The sequence below is a fragment of the Delphinapterus leucas genome, chromosome 16 (assembly GCF_059928025.1).
Source record: "Delphinapterus leucas isolate spDelLeu-1000000601 "Yukka" chromosome 16, BTC_Dleu_Yukka2, whole genome shotgun sequence".
Classification (NCBI taxonomy): domain Eukaryota; kingdom Metazoa; phylum Chordata; class Mammalia; order Artiodactyla; family Monodontidae; genus Delphinapterus; species Delphinapterus leucas.
Genome location: NC_143144.1, coordinates 33,740,044 through 33,759,185, shown reverse-complemented (window position 1 = coordinate 33,759,185; position 19,142 = coordinate 33,740,044). Strand labels below are relative to the sequence as shown.

The 19,142-nt window shown below is 51.8% G+C and overlaps 1 protein-coding gene and 1 long non-coding RNA gene across 2 annotated transcripts in view; one reads left to right on the top strand and one right to left on the bottom strand.

Moving 5' to 3' along the window:
• TSPAN14 (tetraspanin 14) overlaps window positions 1-10,292 on the bottom strand; it is a 55,042-nt gene extending 44,750 nt beyond the window's left edge. The window contains exon 1 of the mRNA XM_022591018.3: window positions 10,182-10,292. The gene's annotated coding sequence lies outside the window, so the exon portion shown is untranslated. The remainder of the gene's footprint in view (window positions 1-10,181) is intronic.
• Window positions 10,293-10,487: 195 nt separating this feature from the next.
• LOC111183569 (uncharacterized) lies at window positions 10,488-18,598 on the top strand. The gene is made up of 3 exons (XR_002647065.3): window positions 10,488-10,738; window positions 11,601-11,735; window positions 12,474-18,598. It is a non-coding gene; the product is annotated as an uncharacterized LOC111183569 (long non-coding RNA).
• The last annotated feature ends 544 nt before the right edge of the window (window positions 18,599-19,142 follow it).

Below are 19,142 nucleotides of genomic sequence, written 5' to 3'. Positions count from 1 at the left end.
CCATGAATAGCTCCACTGTCAGTTCCCAGGCGCCACCTCCTCAGCCCCACAGGTCAGCCCTAGCTGTCACCCGGCCACAACAGAAACTTCTGTGCTACCAAGCTCCAAGCCCCGTACAACAGAGCGGTGGGCATGGGAAGCTGTGGACTTCTCACAGGGGCAGCATGTAAGGGCAATGGTGGGAGAGACAGGGCAAGGACGCAGGCCTCAAACTCACCAGGTCAGGGTCATATCGGGCACCCTTCTTTTTAGGGGGGCTATCTGCCAGCCTTCCCTAAAATCTCCCCGCTTCCTGCCCTGCCCTTTGCAGGCATGGGGTGGCCAGAGCCAGATAGGGGAAGATTATGGTCCTTTCTGGGGTACACGGTGGCCACAAGTATGGGGAAACAGCCAGAGCACTCCCAGGACTCCCAGAAGGATCCCAGTAGATGGCTCCAACGTAAGCCCTCTCTCACATCCCTGCCTCCCTGCCCCAACCCATCCCAGGAAGAAAACCTCATCTGCCCTCACCCCCTGCTTCTGCTCTGCAAGGAAGCCGCCTGCTCAAAACAGAAAAACCCATCTATTATTTACACCAGGTGCCTTGTACACAGGCTTTTAAAATCACAGGGTGGCAGTCAGGCCCAGAGCCCTGAAGCGGTACAAAGAAGGCAGAGCCTCTCGGCAGGCGGGAGATGGGGGATCCCAGAGCCGCGGAAGGTCCTGGACAAGAGGCTTCACACCAACCCCTGAAACCCAGGGAGAATCTGCTCTTCTAAAAGCTGATTCCCAATTCCTTGTTTGTTTCTCAGCCAGGATGCTGGACCTCACACCTGGCCCAATTCCTGCAAACTCCCGGGGCCGCTCAAGCCCACGTACGAAAAGCCTCCCCACTCCCCGCCTCCCCAGAACCTCCCTAGACCCTATCTGGCTCTGACTGCCTCTTCATACTCTTACATCACACTTTTGGATGCACAGGCAGGCCCACAGGGCACAGCCAAGAGCTGCAAACACCAGGTGCCCTGGAAGAAGGCTGACCTGAGCTGAAACAGACAGGCTCTGACTGCAGAAACACAAGATCCCTCCAAAAGAAAAACTCTGAAATGTTCATGCTCCCTCTTGGAATCAAAACAGCGTGTTTCTTTTCTGGTCAAGCACCCCATGCCTGGATTCCCCGTCTAGCCATCTCTACGATAGACCTCTGAGAATGTACATGTGAGGCATTCCTGCAGCTTGGCTTGGAGGAACCAAACACTGAAAGCAACCTCAACGTCCATCCACGGGGGGCTGATAAAGTGAATCATGGTTGACCACACAGAGGAATAACATGCCGCCGTTAAAAAGAATGGCCTGAACTGCGTGTGCTGAAATGGAACAATCCCAAGATAAACTTTAGGGTAGAAATCAGAACCCCCTAAGTAGTGTACGGCATGGCGATAAACAAGAGGAGGCCAGAGACGCTTCACTAGACACCCAACATCTGGTGATGGTGACAGGGCCCCAGGGGAGCAGAACTGAAGGAGTCAGGGGTGGAAATATTAATTTTCACTATATATTTTTATGTATCTTTCATTATGTACTTTTTTAAAGAAAAAAGTTAAAACTAAATTGACATTTAAAATCCCTAAAGTTCGTGGCACAAAAAATTTGGCTTGTAGCTCTCTGCAGGCAGTTTGTGGCATCTCCCTAGAACAAGAAAAAGGGGGGAAAAAGGGGAAGAGAGTGCCAGCCTCTGGAATAAAGACAGACTTACCAACTCAGAGAGTTCCCTGTTCACAACTCCTCCCCAAGTCCCTAAATAGAAAGCCTTCCCAGGAAGACCAAGAGCCGATTTTGACCAAGGCAGAAGGGAAACCTAAGTTATTCCATACAGAGGACCATCTGTAGCCAGGTCCACTCGGATGGATGAGACTGTAATACCCCCAGGTTCTGGGGGCACTGAGCCGCAGGCATCCCAGGCCTCAGCATGGACCCTTCTCAGGGCCCTCCCCAGTCATCAGTGAGGCTCAAGGTCCTAGTGTTACAAACTCATCCCAATTTTAGCAGCTGAAGAAAGCTATTTCAACAGATTTCTAGGCCTGGCCCAACTCCAAGAACAGGCTAAAAACAGTTTCTCCAAAATCCCAGCTCTAAACTCCAACCCCTTAACCACTAAACTCCCTGTACCTTTCAGGAAATGCAAGCTGCAAAATGGAGCTGTGAGATGGGTTTGCACATGTGTTCCTTACTAAGGGAGTACGCACATGTTGTTTAAAAGCCTACTTTAACTGACGCGTCAATAAATACTCTGCACTCAGAAGCACTGATGTATTTCCTCCAAGTGATTTTCCCCCTAAGGAACAATATAATAACCATCCCAGTCTCTCTCCTGCTTCTGAGGGGTATGACACAATGCCTATTAGAACCAGGACTGGCCAGACCATTTGGGTGAGACCACTTGGCGGGCGGGGAGTGGTTCCTGGATGGAGCTCTCTCTACCTAGCAGAAGTTCCCTGCCCCACCTCGCAGCCCACCACAAAGATCTCCTAATGACTCGCAGACCACCCAGACCACAGAGAAAGGTGGCTGGAAAGAGGGAAGATGTTAAGTTTGGCTCCCCTATCCTATTAGAGGCTTTCTGATGAGTGTTCAATGTTCGAGAAGCAGCCCCCAAATTAAGGAGCACAAATGAGACTCCACAACAAGTAGAATCACGCAGGCACTTGGAGCCCTCAGACCTCAGCTGCTGGAGACAAGTTCCTGGGCCCTCAGTGGGCCCTCAGCACCTCCGGTGCAGAATCCTACAACCCTCCATCAGCCCAAGGCCGGCCCCTCTCTGACCGCCTTTCTGCATGAGCGGGCAGTGCCCTACACCCAGGTAGGCACTGACCCTCAACACAACGAACCCTGCAGCCCCCCAGCTGGCGCTTGCCCCACCTCCCCGCATCTGTCTTCCCACAGAGAGAGCTTCAGGACTCCCTAGCCCAGAGGGGCCCCCGACAGGCCTGCCCATCCCACCCCTCCACCAGGGCACACACCACTCGCACCTCCCTGCTCCCTCGGGAATGAATGAATACCCCATGGCTACCACCAGCTCTTTTGTTGACAGGCCCCCTTGTCCATGTTTATATCATTACTTGTATTTTACAGGAAGCAGCTAGGACACCAGGAGACGATGACAGTGGAGGTAGGATGGCTGCACAGAGCCACTGTCCCCTGCAGGGGTGGAAGCCAGCCTTCAGGAAGGGGGGAAGGCCCGAACCCGCACCCGGCAGATTTTCTGCACACACCCTTTTTTCTCACAACAGTGGGGGGTCTGGTTCCTAACAAGCTGACTGTCGAGACAGGAGCCCCCCCAGGAGTAGCAGACACGCCCAACAGGGTCATCTGTGCAGGGTGTGACCAAACAGACAAGAGGGGCAGAGAAAACCAGGAGGATCGAAGGCCTTGGGCAGCGGAAGGAAGCAGCGGGGGATCAGGCCAGAAGGCCCCTGGAGCGGCATTGGGGGGGAGGGAGGGGATCACCCACTGCACCTCCCCTGGCCCAGCTCAGGCAGATTAGACAGTCGGGTCCCAGGCCTGTGGGAGAGGGAGATCCATAAAGTTGTCAGACTGGTTTGCCCAGGATGCAGAGAACAGGAAACACAAGGTACACAGGCCAAGGAAAGAGGGTCAAGTAGGGAGGGCTGTCCAGAGTCAAATGGCTGTTATCTGGCTCCCAACAGATCTGGCAACAAGGGCAGCCAGCATTGGCCTGGGGGCGGGGTGAGGGGGGACACAGGGAACCAAGGCCACGGGTCCATACTGTTTCCTGGATGCAGAGGGTGGTCCAGGGGCCAAGAGGGAAGGAGCCAGGGGCCAAGGAGCCAGTAGGTGCTGAAAAGGACAGGACTAGGTTTCTGGAAGCAAGGGAGTGACGCCCACAAAGCGGGGCACCACTCCTGAGCGACAAGCGTGAGTGCTGATGAGCTCAGGCTAGTGCCTCGTACACTGACAGTGTCTTTTTGACCAAACTAGTCAGGATCCTCTGAGCCCTCTGCCCCATGAGGCCCAAACCCGGGCTTCTGTCTCTGTCCCTGTAGAGTCCAGTTTTAGCAGGAATCCCGCTAAGGCAGTTTAGCCAGGATCTCCCACCCTCCATAGCTGATCACCTTCCACATCTGACCAAATTCCTCCTCCTCCCCGTGTAGCACCCGCCACATGACACCTGATCACCCTAGCCTGCCTTCAGCAAGAACTGTCAGGTCAGTTAGCAAAGGATTACCCTACCCTCCTATAAATTTACCATCCATCCACCCACCCACCTCTGCTCCCTTGTAACATCTGGGGTTGAGCCCAGTCTCTCTCCCCTACTGCAAAACCCCATTCCCCACTGTTGTAGTCCTTATACCTATCACGACACTCCTGAATAAAGCGTGCCTTACTGTTTTCACGAGTGTCAGAATAATTTTTTTTAAACAATATGGAGCTCCAAGTCTTCCTGGACCCCTCACCCAGAGTGTGAGAACCGCTGGGGCTGGGGCTGGCCTCCCCGACCAAGCCCTGGGGGACAGACCCTGTCTGTCTGGCGCACGGGTGAAGGGCTGAAACCAGACAGCCAAGCTGCAGGGTGGCCGGACATTAGGGAGGTCATCTGGAGAGGACACAGGGTCTCTTCGTGGCAATGGTCACTCAGTGGGCAACCAGGGCCTTTCCTTGGAGCAGCTGGTGGCAGCAGCCAGAAGCCTGGAAAGAGCAGGGACCTGAGCAAGCTGAGTGGGCACCCCAGACTGGGGATCAAAACACTCCGAAAGCTGAGAGTCACACATGGCCCGAACTGCTGCAGCGGGTGTGTAGGGCCCAGTCGCCCATCCCTGGGAGGCCAAATCTGAAGCTGGGGCGGCCATATCCCTTATTTCCACCTGCCACTTTCCAACAAGCCCGGGTATCCCATGGTGCCCTGATGGGCTTCTGATGCATTAGCACAGACCCTGCCTTGGAACTGTGTGTCCTGGGATATGCTGCTGCCCTCGACCCTCCCAAGCTCACCACTCAGACTTCAGGGTGTGGATGAAAGAGATACAGGGGACACTCATTTAATTCCAGCTGCTGTGAGGGCCCCTCTCCAGAGTATCAGGACGACAAATTCCTCAAAGCCGCTTTTTTTTTTTTTAATGCTTCCTGGGCCCTGCGGAATAGACTGGCACAGGCCCCAGCAGCTAGTACAGGTAAACAGGGAAAACACAGAGAGGGAGTTCATCGAACCTCTCCTCAGGGTCAACCTCTGCCTAGCCCCACGTCCCGACCCCTCCCCAAACCTTACCCATGCAGGAAAGCCCAGCCTCAGCTCTCCCAAATTCCAGGACACACGCAGAGTCTGAGGCAGCACCAGAAGTGTAGCTCTGACCCAGGATCCCGACGGCCCCGCCACGGCTCGCAGCCACGCAGCACAGGCTGACAGAGCCCAAGAAGGGAGGAGCTGGTCCCTCCAGCTATCCAGCTGATAGACATCAGGGCTCTAGGAACTTCTCCCTGGCTACTGGGCGAGCGAGACGTAACAGACCTCCAGAAGCCTGCCCAGGTCCACTTACTCTCAGATTACCAGCCTGCGGCCTCCTGAGGAAAAACCACAGCAACGCCCAGCCAGGCCCAGCCCTGGCCAACCCCACCAGGCCCAAGAATGGAGGAAATGGGCTTCCCAGAATCCTTGGCTGGTGAGCACTTTGCTGAGAGCCGTCAGCGTGACGGCAGCAGTCCCAAACCAGGGTATCACCCTAACTCAGGGGCTGCACACACTGCTTCTCAAACCTGAAGGGTGTATGCTTCACAGTAACCCCACGAGCGACAGGAAGGGCAGATTCTTCTCACTTCACAGATGAGAAAACCAAATCCAAGAAAGAAAGAAAGAAAAAAATCAAAGACTTGTCTAGGTCACTCAGCTAGAAAGTAGATACAACTCTAAAGCTGGCCTCGCCACTGTCCACTCTAGGTGCTGGACAACATTACTCATCGTTATGTTTCATCGGCACTAAACATTTCCTACTAGCCAGGCCCTTTGCTGGGCCAACACAGCCACTTGCCCTGTCTGAACCAAAAAAAAAAAAACATGCCCTTAAGGGAGAAAACAGATGTTGAGACATTATGAATATCCCACTGCTATAATGAAGATAAGACAAATCAGGAATGCTGGCATTCACTTAGACCAAAGATTTTCAAAGCACAGGTCTACACAGTCCCCTGAGGACTCTGATGACCAGCCAAAAATGGGACCACTGCTGTAGACCACCATTACCTCTCCCTCTATTCCAGGTAGGAGAGAAAACAGAAGCCCTGAAAAAGGAGGAGACGAGCCTAAGGGTAGTACGTTAACCACGAGCAGAAGAACCTGAAGTCCCACCACCTCCACCAGTGTTTCTTGACCCTGCTGGAAGTCACCAGGGACAAAGCCGGTGACAAACCACAAAAGCAAGGTCCACAGGGTAGCCAGCTCTTTGACACCCTGCAAGCGTGGCCCGGGTGGAAAAATGCAATTAACAAAGGGGTTCTAAACCACTTCGCAGGACAGAGAACCACCCCAGCCCCATATTCAAGCCTGTTCTCATGTGGCTCCATCCTTTAGTAACCTCACCACCTTACCTTTCCATACCCCTAGGCCTGCAGGCTCAGCCCCAGAGTCTCACAGGTGTAAGGGGAAGGGCAAGGCCTATAGAGGTATTTCTACATGCTCCTGCTTCCAAGAAAGGTGGCTGCCCCTACTCGCCACATACAGATAGAGCATGAGGAAGTCCAAGAAGTCCAAGGGCTCATGTGCCAGGGCAGAGAGAAAGAGCAGGAGCCTGCTTCGCTTCCCATAGGCAATAATATCCCTCCTTAAAGGCCACCAGGACCCAGCAGCAGGAAACAGGAATCCTGGAACCCAGTTTACAGCCCCTAGCACCAGGCTAGGAGCTAAACAAGTGCTTAGTAAGAATCCCTGGCCTGGGACTCATCACTAGTCCTTGGGCTCATAAACTAATGCATGAATAAATGAATGAGCAAAAGAAGACCCAAGGGGCTCAAATAACTTGCCCAGGGTCAGAAGAGCAAGCTGCTTCTGCAGACCACCTCTTACTACCCTAATAAGCATTTTTGTTCACCATACCTCTGCCCTTCAAATGTGGCACCTCAATTCATCTTTAACCTAAATGACATTTCTTTGACTAATTCATGATCGATGTTCATGGTGACACAGAAACATACGACACTCAGACCCAGACCTTGGGAAGTCACAGAGAAAGCACAGTGGTGGGCAGGTGGCAGGCATCAGTGCTGTTCACCAAATGTTCCCAGTCCTCTTTTGCTCCCCACCCTGCAGGGAAGTACGTGGCCATGTGACTGCTTCGACCATTGAAATGCCACTTCCGGGTGGAAGCTTTAAGAGCCAGGGTGAGATTCATCGTGTTCTCTGTCCGTCTGTCCAAGTGACCAGGAACATTTCACTTAATCAGCATGGGTCCCACGGTGAGAACAACATAAAACAGACATGCGATGGATGTGGTATAAGAAATAATCCTTTGTTGCTTTAATTCTCCGAGATTTGAGGATTGTTACCACAGCAAACTCTGATCTATCTAGACAGATACAGGCAATGACTCTCTCCTACTGTGCATGGCAGTGCCGGTCTTCCCATTCCCTGGCCTTAGGGAGACAAAAGCTACATCACCAGTCAACCTGCTATGTGCCCAGATAGTTGAGATGCTTTCAGAAGCAGGGAACATAAGTGCACCTGCACTGAAGAACTTACTAGATCCTCTGTGGGCCAGGCTTGTTCAGTGTATTAATCAACTTTATTCACTTCTGAGAGGAAGGCATCATCTAGTTAGGTATGAGGAAACCCGGTTCACATTCAGACCTAAAGCAAGTTACTCTGTGACCTCTCTAGGCCACAGTTTCATCTGTAAAATGGGACGTTAACATTATCTACCATACTGTGTCGTTTCACGGATTAAATGAATGAATACAAGTAAAGCTTCTAGGATAGTATGTGGTGTAAGTCTCAATCATTAAGTCTCAATAAACTTAACTATTACTACACATTTTAAAACCAGCAAAGGTTTCCCAGGACCGGCACAATGGCACTTTACAGGCATTGCCAAACTGAATTCTATCTCAGCTGAAGTTAAACAAGTAACAAATCAAATCCCTGAGTGCACTGTAACCTAGAGTGAGACCTCAGGAAATGTTTCCACACCGCAGAGCTTCCAGAACTCCCTGCTCCCTCCCCTCCTTGGGAATTCACTACCACCAGGACCTGCAGGGCAGGGTCCCCTCCTCTCCCACACAGAACACGTGCTTTGTCCTCCCACTCCCAGTCACCGAAAGGGAGGCGCCCTCACCTGTCCTCAGAGATTTGCACAGCTGCCCAGCTGGTAAAGGGGGGAACTTCCCTGGGCAGCCAGCCCTTCTGCAGCCCCTTTCTTCCTAGAGGCTGCCACAAACCTCCAAATGCACCAGTGGCCTTGAACTCCTGTTTGCCTGAATAATGCTGCTAAGCAGAGATCAAGCTCAGATTAATAAACGCTACAGAGCATCTACTACATGTCCAGCCTGGGTTCTAAGACCACACAGAGCTGACAGCCAGCTGTGAGCCTGGAACAATGCTTGCAACAGCTCCTGGCACCCCACAGACTCTCAACCATGCTTTGTTGAATGAACTGAAGACCATGTTTGGTAGTGCAAACAGTGGAGTTCAGAGATGTGGGGATGCAATAAGAGGGGAGGGGAAATCCGTCTGGTAGCCTGGGCTTCCAAGGCCTGACCCCCAGACATTATGGATCCTCAGGATGGGACAAAGCTTGGAGACAGCTGAGAGAGGAGGTAAAAGGGCAAATGGGGCCATCATGGAGGAATATGCGCTTCATTCTGAGGATGCCAGGGCCCAGGAGGATCCCTGGAAACAAGGGTGCTTTGGCCTTCCACAGGGCTGACTGTAGAGGGGATGTAGGGGTGCTGGGGTGCTCTGATGGCCTAGGCCCCAGGTTTCCCTTCACCAACAGGGAGGGGTGACCTGAGCACTCTGCAGGCACTAACTTCCCCTACTTTGAGGTCAAGGGGAAGGGGGAAGGCTACTTTTGAGGATTCGGCAAGCAGCTCCACCCACTCCTATCAGTCCCAAGGCAACCCCCATCTCAGAAGACAGAAGGAATCCTACGGAGCAGGCCATGGGAGAGAGCACACCTGCAAAGGCTCCAATGCAATGCCCTGAACTCACGGCCCAGGATGACCGGATGCCCCCAGACCCCAGCGCGCTGCTACACAGCGCCGCAGCCAGCCGCCAGAGCAGTACCGGGGCCAACCATTTCCCGACTCCTCACAGCACCGACCCCTTCTAGCCTGAGACCAACTTCTTCGTGCGTCCCGGATTCGTGTCCCAGCAGTCCCGGTACCCAAGTGTTCACACACACACACACACACACACACACACACACACACTGGCGGAACCACCACTCCTCCCCGCAGGAGCAGTGGCCCCGGGACAAGCCAACTCCGCAGCCACAGACCCAACTCGACCGAAGCTCCAGTTAGATCAGGAGTCGGGCTTTGCTCCAAAGCACAACCCCAAACGACCAGCACGGAGAAGCTGGATCACCACCTACTCAAACTCCGCCCGCCCCAAACCCGTGCAGGGCAGAGTGGTACACACCGCCGGGGTGGGCGACTTGGAGCACACTCGAGGCGGGGCGGGGAAGGGGACCGCCCTCCCCAGTCCGCGCCACCCTCCACCCCTGGCCCGAGCTCCGGGCAGCCGAGGGTCCGTGACGGAAACGAAAGGAGTGCCCAACCCAAGGCTCGAGGCTGGGGAGAGGGGCAGAGCCCAGAACCGCGGCGGTCCGACCCCTCCCTCCCCGAGTGCTCCCACTCCCGCCCGGTCGCAGCAGGCACCCGTCCGGGGACACGGACAGGGCGAGGGCGGCAGAACCCCGAGCGCCAGCCGGGTCGCCCGCTGTGGCTCTCACTCCGCCCGGCGCCCGAGTTCGGCTCAGCGGGGTCCGGGCCAAGGCCTCCGGCCCCTCACGGGCGATCTGGGCAGACAAAGCCAGCGCCGCCCGCCGGGCCGCCCCCGGGGCAGGGGCGAGGGAACCGGAGGGACCTATCCTGGACATGGGGAGCAGTCCTAGTCCCCAGAGGGCGCTCAGGGGGATCGGCCTCAGACAATGAGGGCGGCAGGGCCCGACGCTCCAGCGGGGACTCCGCGCTCTACTCACCCGGGCGCGGCGGCGGCGGCGGCGGCGGCGGCGGCGGCGGCGGCGGCTACGACGACTGCAGCGGTGCGGCCGGGCTGGGCCAAGGAAGTTAGAGCAAGTTCGGCGGCGCTGGGCGGGAGGGCGCGACTCAGGCCATCCGAGCGCGGGGGCGGGGCGCGGAGGGGCGGGGCCGGGGGCGCGGCGCCCGGCGGCGGCCGAGAAAGGGGCGCCACTTCCCTGCGCCGCCCGGCGCGGCCCCGCCCTCCACGCCCCGCCCCCACCGCTCGCCCCGCCCGGCCTTCCAGCCCGCGCCTGGGCAGAACCCGCGGCGCCCGGTCCCCGGCCCGCCCCTTTGTCCCGCTTTGGGCGGGGCCGCAGGCGGGGGGCGGCCCTGGTCGGCGCTCGCCTCTTGGGTGAGCGGGGCGGGCTGAGGCCGGACCCGCACCCAACGTTTGGGGGCCGGAGCAATACGTGGACGCCACGTCGGCCTTGTCACTGACCCCACCGGAACCCAGCCTGAGAGAAGCGCGAGTTGTGGGTGCCACAACTCGGGGCTGCGGGGGTGACCGGGTAGAGAGGTGAGCGCAGGGTTAGAAAAATGGCTGAATTGAAAGTGCTGGAAGGCATTCCTGCCGGGCCTCGGAGACTGGGGTTGGGGGTGGGCTTCAAGACTGGGGTAGTAAATTAACATTTATTCTTTGTAAACCGGCCGGTAAAGACTGGCTGCTTGTAGCCTTCGTGCTAAAAATACCACGCTCTCTTTCGACTGCCTGCCGAGATTTGTCCCTCACCTTCATCCTGACAAGATGGCTGAGAGGATTCTTGCGGGGGGAGGGGGTACTGAAGGTACAGCCTGTGTTAGAGAGGTATTCACACCGCTGGCTGGGCTCTGATGTTAAAAAGGCTGACCTCTGGGGTCTCAATCCACCTATCTGAAAAATGAGGCCCAGGCACGCCTCATTTTTTAATGAGCCTTAAACTCATTCAGATGGAGGAGGGCTAAGCGATTTGTTCTGGGGACAGCAGGAAACTCGGATCTGTTAAAATTGGGTCAAGAGACTAGTTGCACCACATTCTAGTAAAAGCAACCAACAGGTTAAGTCCAATGTAAGGAGGAGCTCTTGAACTGTTCAGTCCATTCCCAGTTTTTTCTTATTAAGGGGGATGCAGTCTGCTTGTGACACCCCAGGCAGCTCAGAGACCTCCTTGCAGAACCTGTCTATCCATTCATCCTCTAACAGGTAGTGGGTGCTTGATTGAGCGCCTGATCTGTGGCCAGGCCCTGTTTTGATGCTGAGGATTCAGCAGTAAACGAGACAGCTGAAGCCTCTTGCTACATAAGGCTGATTTTCGGTGGAGGACACATTATTGCAGGTTGAAATAAATGCTGGGACAAAAACAAAGGACTGGGATAGAGAACAAGAGCTGTTTGTACTTTAGGTGGAGCCAGCAGGGAAAATGTCTTTGAGGAGGTGATGGTGAAATTGAAGTCAAGAAAATGAGGAGATAGCTTTGGGAAAAGCCAAGCAGAGACATTCCAAGTCAAGAACAGTTTGTGCCGAGGCCCTGAGAAAGGTAAGCTGTGAATGTGTGAAGGAGCTGAAAACAAAACCTTGTGGCTAGAGTTCAGCAAGCCTGGGAAAAAGAACAAGCATGAAGTGGGGAAGTGGGCAGGGACCAGGCCATGCAAGACTGTGTTTAGGAATGGAGACTTTTTATTAAACCATCGAGGGTGGGCTTCCCTGGTGGCGCAGTGGTTGAGGGTCCGCCTGCCGATGCAGGGGACGCGGGTTCGTGCCCCAGTCTGGGAGGGTCCCACATGCCGCGGAGCGGATGGGCCCGTGAGCCATGGCCGCTGGGCCTGTGCGTCCGGAGCCTGTGCTCCGCAACGGGAGGGGCCACGGCAGTGAGAGGCCCGTGTACTGCAAAAAAAAAAAAAAAAAAGTAAAAAAAACCATTGAGTGGTTTTATGCAGAAGACTGTGTTCTGATTTTCTGCTGTGTGAAAATAAATTGGGTGGGTGGCAGGCACAAATAAAAGCAAGGAGATAATTAGACTGTTATGGCAGCCCCAGCCAAAACTAATGGTGGTTTGGACCAAATTGGTGGCCACACTAAGGTGAGTAATTGAAAGATGCTGTTTTGGACATGGACACTGATAGGATGGATGTAGGGGCAGGGAATAGAGAAACCAAAGATAACTTTGAAGTTTCTGGCTGGAGTAAGTGGGTGAACAGTGCCTCATTTATTGGGTGGAGTAGCCTGGAGGAAAGGGACTACAGTTCAGGGAGACACATCAAGAATTCTGTTTTAGGGGCTTGCCTGATGGTGCAGTGGTTAAGAATCCGCCAGCCGGTGCAGGGGACAGGGTTTCAATCCCTGGTCCGGGAAGATCCCACATGCCTCGGAGCAACTAAGCCCGTGTGCCACAACTCCTGAGCCTGCACTCTAGAGCCCGTGAGCCACAACTACTGAGCCCGCATGCCACAACTACTGAAGCCCACGCGCCTAGAGCCCATGCTCCACAACAATAGAAGCCACCGCAATGAGAAGCCCACGCACAGCAATGAAGACCCAACGCAGCCAAAAATTAATTAATTAAAAAAAAAAGAATTCTGTTTTAGTCATGTTGAGTTGAGATGCCCGTCAGAGATCCAGTTCAATTGTCCAGTCACTAGGTGCTCAGAGGAGAGGCCTGGGCTGGGGGTGGGGCTTTGGGAGGCATCATTTTAATGATGGTAAACACCTTGGGATCTGAGGGAGTCACCTAGGTTGAGGAGGTAGATGCAGAAGAGGAGAGGGTTCAAGAGGGACCCAGAGGAGTCAGACAGAGGAGCCAGAGCAGGAAAGAAGACTGAAAAAGAGGCTGGGGAGGCGAAAGGAGAACCGGGAGAGTGCTATCTATGTCCCGGAGACTGACAAAGCAGTGTTTCCAGAAAAGAGTGGTCAGCTGTGCTAGGTGCTACTTACAGCTCGGATAAGATGAAGAAAGGGAAAGATCCTTTGACTCTGGCCACATGAATGTCATTGGTGCACATGATAAGGACAGTGTTCCAGGAGTAGTGGGGTGGCAGCCAGACCATGGTAGAGCTATAGTGTTTGGACAGTTTGTCCAACAGGGAACACGGAACAGGGAGAGGTCTAGAAAGGGATGTGGAATCATAGGAGGCTTTGCCAGAGAATGCTAGATGACCCTAATAGCCATTCTCCCCCATTTCCTTTATTATAGACTTTCCAGTTCTAGCTGGCCACATGGCTTGCCTGAATAAAAGCAAGTTTCTAGGACTCCCTCATGGCTGCATGTGGTCACATGACTCAGTTCCAGCCAACAGGAAGAAAGTGGAGGTGTCCACATGCAACTTTTGAGAAGTAGCTTTAAAGGGAAGTGGTGTGCTTATCTCAGCCATTGCTCTCTCCTGCTCACTGGAATATGTAAATAGAGCTGCAGACAGCCTATTGAACTTTGAAGCCATAGCCATGTGTTGAGGATGTTAGTGCAACAAGTTAGAATAAATCCGGGTCCCTAATGTTTAGGGAGCCACCGTACGTGCTCTGGACTATTACCTCTTGATTTTGTATTTGAGAAAAAGAAATTTCTGTCTTGTTTAATCCTCTGTTTTCCAGTGCTCATAGCCATATCTAATTTTTACTTCTGTTAGGATACAAAGGGTTTTGTTAAAATATGGAAGATACTAGAGCAGGTTTGAAGAGTGATAGGAATGATGCAGGAGTGATGATTCTGAAGAAAAGGTGGAAGGAGATGTTATGTGAGCATGAATGGTGAGGACACCTCTGGTAGAGGGATGACTCCACCATTATTAAAAAGGGGGGTGTGGAGACAGAGAAGATGTTTCCAGTGAAAGTTGCAATTGGAAAGATGATCATCCACACCTGATGATTTCTGGTTAACCCTGGATGTGAAGGAGGTCATGAGCCTAGAACAAGGAGGAGAGAGTAAGGCCAGCTTTGTGAATCATGGACCCGATGATGTTGGAGGTCCTGCCAGCCTGAGCAGCCTCAGGGAGACAGCTGCTTTCTGGAACAGTTGGCCACACTGCTGCAGGGCATGAAGAGGGTGAGGGGAGTGCCCACAAAACCAGCAAGGCCTCCACCCCTCCCCCCCCCAGGCCTCACTGACAGTTACTTATGACACTCGCCTGCCATTTCCAGCTGCCCTTTGAGACCCACCAACTTTACCTGACCCATTTTTACAATAATACGGGGTGGCTTCAGAAAGCATCAGGGACACTCAAAGCAGGGCAGGCCCATTTTCTCTTCCTTTCTTAAAAAGTAAAAAGAATTGCAGTGGTGATCATTTTGAAATGTATAGAAATATCAGACCTCTATGTTATGCACCAGGAACTGCCATAGTGTTGTAGGTCAGTTATATACTTCAAAAAGCAAACAAGCTCATAGAAAAAGAGATCAGATGTGTGGTTACCAGAGGTGGGGGGGGGGGGTGGGGAGAAGGGGAATTGGATGAAGGTGGTCAAAAGGTACAAAATTACAGTTGTGAAATAAAGAAGTACTAGGGATGTCATGTACAACATGATTAATTAACACTGCTGTATGTTACATATAAAAGTTCAGAAAGTAAATCCTAAGAGTTCTCATCATAAGGAGAAAACTTTTTTTATTTTTCTTTTATTTTGTATCTGTATGAGTTGATGGACGTTCACTAAACTTATTGTAATCATTTCATGATGTATGTAAGTCATATCATTTTGCCATATACCTTGAACTTACACAGTGCTGTATGTCAGTTACATCTCAATAAAACTGGAAGAAAAAAAAAGTACAATGTAACCAAAAGACAAAATAAATTAAAAGAATTGAGATATGGACAGTCCCAACTCATAAAAGGGCTGTATTGTAAACAGTGACTTAGTTTCCGGGCTAGCCCCCAGAACTGTAATTGCCAAGGATATAACTGAATTATTGCACAGACTGCAAGCCTTAGGTATAGATTATGGGAACAAAAAACATTACAAGGAGGGGTAAAAGAAAGAAGCTGAGAGTTTCTTCTCCTCCTGGACCTGGAGTTGGCTATAAATTTTAAATGGAGGAGCTTGGCCTTTATCATCCTCAGACTTCCTCCTTACCCTCCTGTCCCAGTCTGGTCCCTATCCCAGTGCTGCTTTTACTCTCCCTGGGCTCCGCTCTGTAGCGCCTCTGTGTGTGTGTGTGTGTGTGTACAAGCTGGGGGGCAGGGGGGCGATGAGGGGAAGCAGCTTGAATAGAAGAGGAACTTGGTGTCCAAGTGCTCCTAATTCTCAGCCTCTGGATTTTGAGCAAAATACTTTACATCTCTGAGCCCTACTTTTCTTATCTGTAAAGTCAAGATAATAATAAAACTCACCTCACGAGCTTATAGTAAGAATCAGATGAAATAATGTTTATAAAACATGAGCTGGAAGGAACTCTTATTTGTTTTCTGGGAACCACCAGACAACCAAGGATCTTCACTTTAGTCAGGATGTTTTGGTTGGAAGTGAGAAAAACCTATTCAAATTAGCTTAGGCCAAAGGAGGGAAGATTACTGGAAGGATGCTCAGGTCACACATAGAATCAAAAGACGAACTGGAAACCAGATTGACTCTGAACACTAGGGGCTGATCCTGTGGGCTGCCCAGTCCAAGACCCCCTTCCTCTGCCTCTCCTAGTGCTCAGAGTTTGCCCCATGTTGGAGATGTGACTCCGAATAACTACACTGTAGGTTGGTTTGAACAAATCCCAAGGGAGGCCTCTAATTGGCCCAGCTCTAGTCACGTGCCCAGTCTTGGACCAATCACTGTGGCAAGGGAGAGAGGTTTCCGTAACTGAACCAGGTGTAGGTCAATATTCCTATCCCTGTGGTCTGTAGAGCAACACCTATGCCAAAGAGGTGGTGTTGCAGGACCAACATCATAATTCCGGCAAAGTCTTACAGTATATGCCTGGTGTTCCTCAGGCCCTAAGCCATCTCCGAAAGATTTTAGGCAGAGTAGTGACATTATTACATTTGTGCTTTTACAAGATCCCTAAGGCTGCAGTAGGGAGAATGGATTGGAAGGAGCAAGATTAAAAAATAGGAAGGAAACTGTTAACAATGGTTCAGGAAGTCGGTGATGAGATCTAAGAGGTGAGCAGATTCAAAATATATTTAGGAGGTAGAATTGAGGGGTGACTAATAGGATGGTGACTGATAGGATTCTGGCTGCATAGATGGTGATGCCGTTTACTGAGACCAGGAAGCCAAGTGACTCTGTGTGTGTGTGTGTGTGTGTGTGTGTGTGTGTGTGTGTGTTTCGTGAGGGGTGACAACTTGGACCTCTTCCGTTTGAGGTGTCTGGACAGAGAAAAGCGGTCCAGTTTGCTGTTTGATGTTCAGGAGAGACATATAAGCAAAAACTGTACATTTGGGAGTTGTATTAATCAAAACTTGTGTTCAGCTCCTGTAACATCAACCCAAGCACACTGCTTTGACTAAATAGGGTTTGTTGCATTTTGCTGCTATACTCATTGAAAACTCTGACATAACGCACAGTCTGAAGGTAAGTAGAGTAAGGCTGGTCAGCAGTGCCACAGTCATTCAGGTCCCAGGTCCGCTCTGTCAGTCTGCTCTGGCTCTCCTTACTGGGAAGCTTGCATCCTCAGAGCCAGCTGTGGTCATACCATGGCTGCTCCAGCTCCAGCTTCCTACCTTCATTCCATATAGGCAGGAGAAAGAGCAAAAAAGGATGAAAGAGTAGCACCTATGTTAGGACAGCAAAACTTCCCCAGAAATCCCTGCCGACTGCTGCTTATGCCTCATTGGCCAAGTCTGGTCGCGTGGCAATCCAGAGCTCCACAGGAGGCTGGGAAATGTAATTTTTAAAAATTAGGTTATATATGTTATATATATTTTACCACAATAAAAAACAACAACATTTTAATGCTAAAAAAAAATTACGTTCCGAGCCTGTTTGAAAGAAAGAAGAGGAGAATGATTATTGAGAGAGCTGCACAGAGATGATGATTAAAACCATGAAAGTAGAGGAAATTATCCTGGGACTGGGAGTTGAGAAGGAAAAACAACAGAGGCAGAATCCTGCTGAATGTGGAGACGACTAGGAAGAGAAAAAGGAGAGGGGTTAAGGAGCCTGAGAAAGAGCAGCCAGTGAGATAGAAGCAAAGCCAGAAGGATGGTGTGTGTGCAAGTCAAGGGAAATAAATGTTTCAGGAAGGAAGGAGTGGCCCCCAGTTTCCAGTGCTGCAAGGAAGGCTGCGAGACAAGGCTGAGGAGTGACCACAGGTGTCGGGAGCTTCAGAGCGCTGGGCCAGTGGATAGTTGGGTCACAAGCTTGTTAAGTGGGGATCAGAGTGAGGTCTTTAGCTGGGGGATGATGAGGGTAAGAGGCTGAGGGAGAGGTTTGTTTGTTTAAGAAAGGAGAGACTTGAATATGTTTAAATGATGTAGGGAAGAGGCAGTAGAAGAAGAGAAATTGAAGAGTCTGAAGGAAAAAAGATGATGCTTGCTGGAGAAGGTGGGAAGGATTGGGGTTCAGAACAAGAGGGCAGCCAAAGACTGGAGGACAGATAGGCCTCCATGGAGACAAGAGGATGGGGGAAGAGCTGAGATGCAGATGTTTGTGGGTTTAGTGGGGGTTCCTGAGTGAAGGCTTCCTTTTTTCTCTGAAAATAGGAGGAATAGGTCACCTGTTTAAGGAAAGTGGATGTTTGGTGGGATCCAAGGATTTCAGAGAAACTTAGTAGAAAATGAGAGAGGCTTCTGAGGAGGGGCAGACAGAAGGATTTGAGGAAGGATTGGGAGCCCAGGTGAGGATGGCGAACCAGAGTCAGAGTTACAGCTCAAATGGCACAGCCTTCATCAGTCTTCAGCGGCTGGGGTAAGTCCAGGTGCAGAGAGCGCAGGCAGTAGGATTGATCAAAGTTTGAGGGTCTGCTAGAAAGGCATGATAGAAAAACAATACTGCAGAGGATTGAAGAATATTGGAAAGAAAGCACTGAGGTGTCGTATCATGAGTCTTGGGTGGTAGGGGAGAGAAGTGACAGCTGGAAGGGCCAGTAGATGGGAAGAAAGGAGAAGGTAGGGGTGAGGCAGGAGGGCCCTCATTGACCGCAGAAGACAGGAATGGTTGCACGTGGCTACGGTCAGACAGAGGGATGTATCCACGGGAGAGAGTGATCAAGATGAAATGAAGGAATCAGTGGCCCTTGCAGTGAGGAAGTCAGGGCCAAGAGGCCAGTGGGAGGATGGGTCACCCCATGAAGTATGGCAGGACTTGGCTGAGCCAGGTGCTAACGTCTTTGGTAGACCTTTCACTCCGAGCTGTTTTGAATTGATGTTGCCTTTCTTGAAACGATCAGGGAGCCCTAGAGAAAGGTGAACAGAAAAAAATTAATTTCTTGGCCTGTCACCCAATGCCTTCCCTATTTGTTCCAGAACCATCTATTTTTTTAAAAATCTGCAGGTCTTCCCTGGTGGCACAGTGGTTAAGAATCCACCTGCCAATGCAGGGGACACGGGTTTGAGCCCTGTTTCGGGAAGATCGCACATGCCACGGAGCAACTAAGCCTGTGCACCACAATTACTGAGCCTGTGCTCTAGAGCCCGCGAGCCACAACTACTGAAGCCCGAGCACCTAGAGCCCACTGAAGTGGGAAGCCACTGCAGTGAGAAGCCTGCACACCGCAGCGAAGAGTAGCCCCCGCTCGCCTCAACTAGAGAAAGCCCGCGCACAGCAATGAAGACCCAACACAGCCAAAAAAAAAGGATAAATAAATGAAAATTTTTAAATGTTAAAAAAAATCTGCAATTTTCCAAGGGCTTCTTGCTCCTATTTGCATCTGCAGCCACAGCCCTGAGACCTCTGTCCTCAGACAGTGTCCCCTACCACACTATAAAGATTTGTGATAGGAGCCCATGTGTTAGCACACGACACAGTGGAGCATACTTTAATGATGGAGGCCAGGACTCTTATAGATGATGGTGACAAGGAGT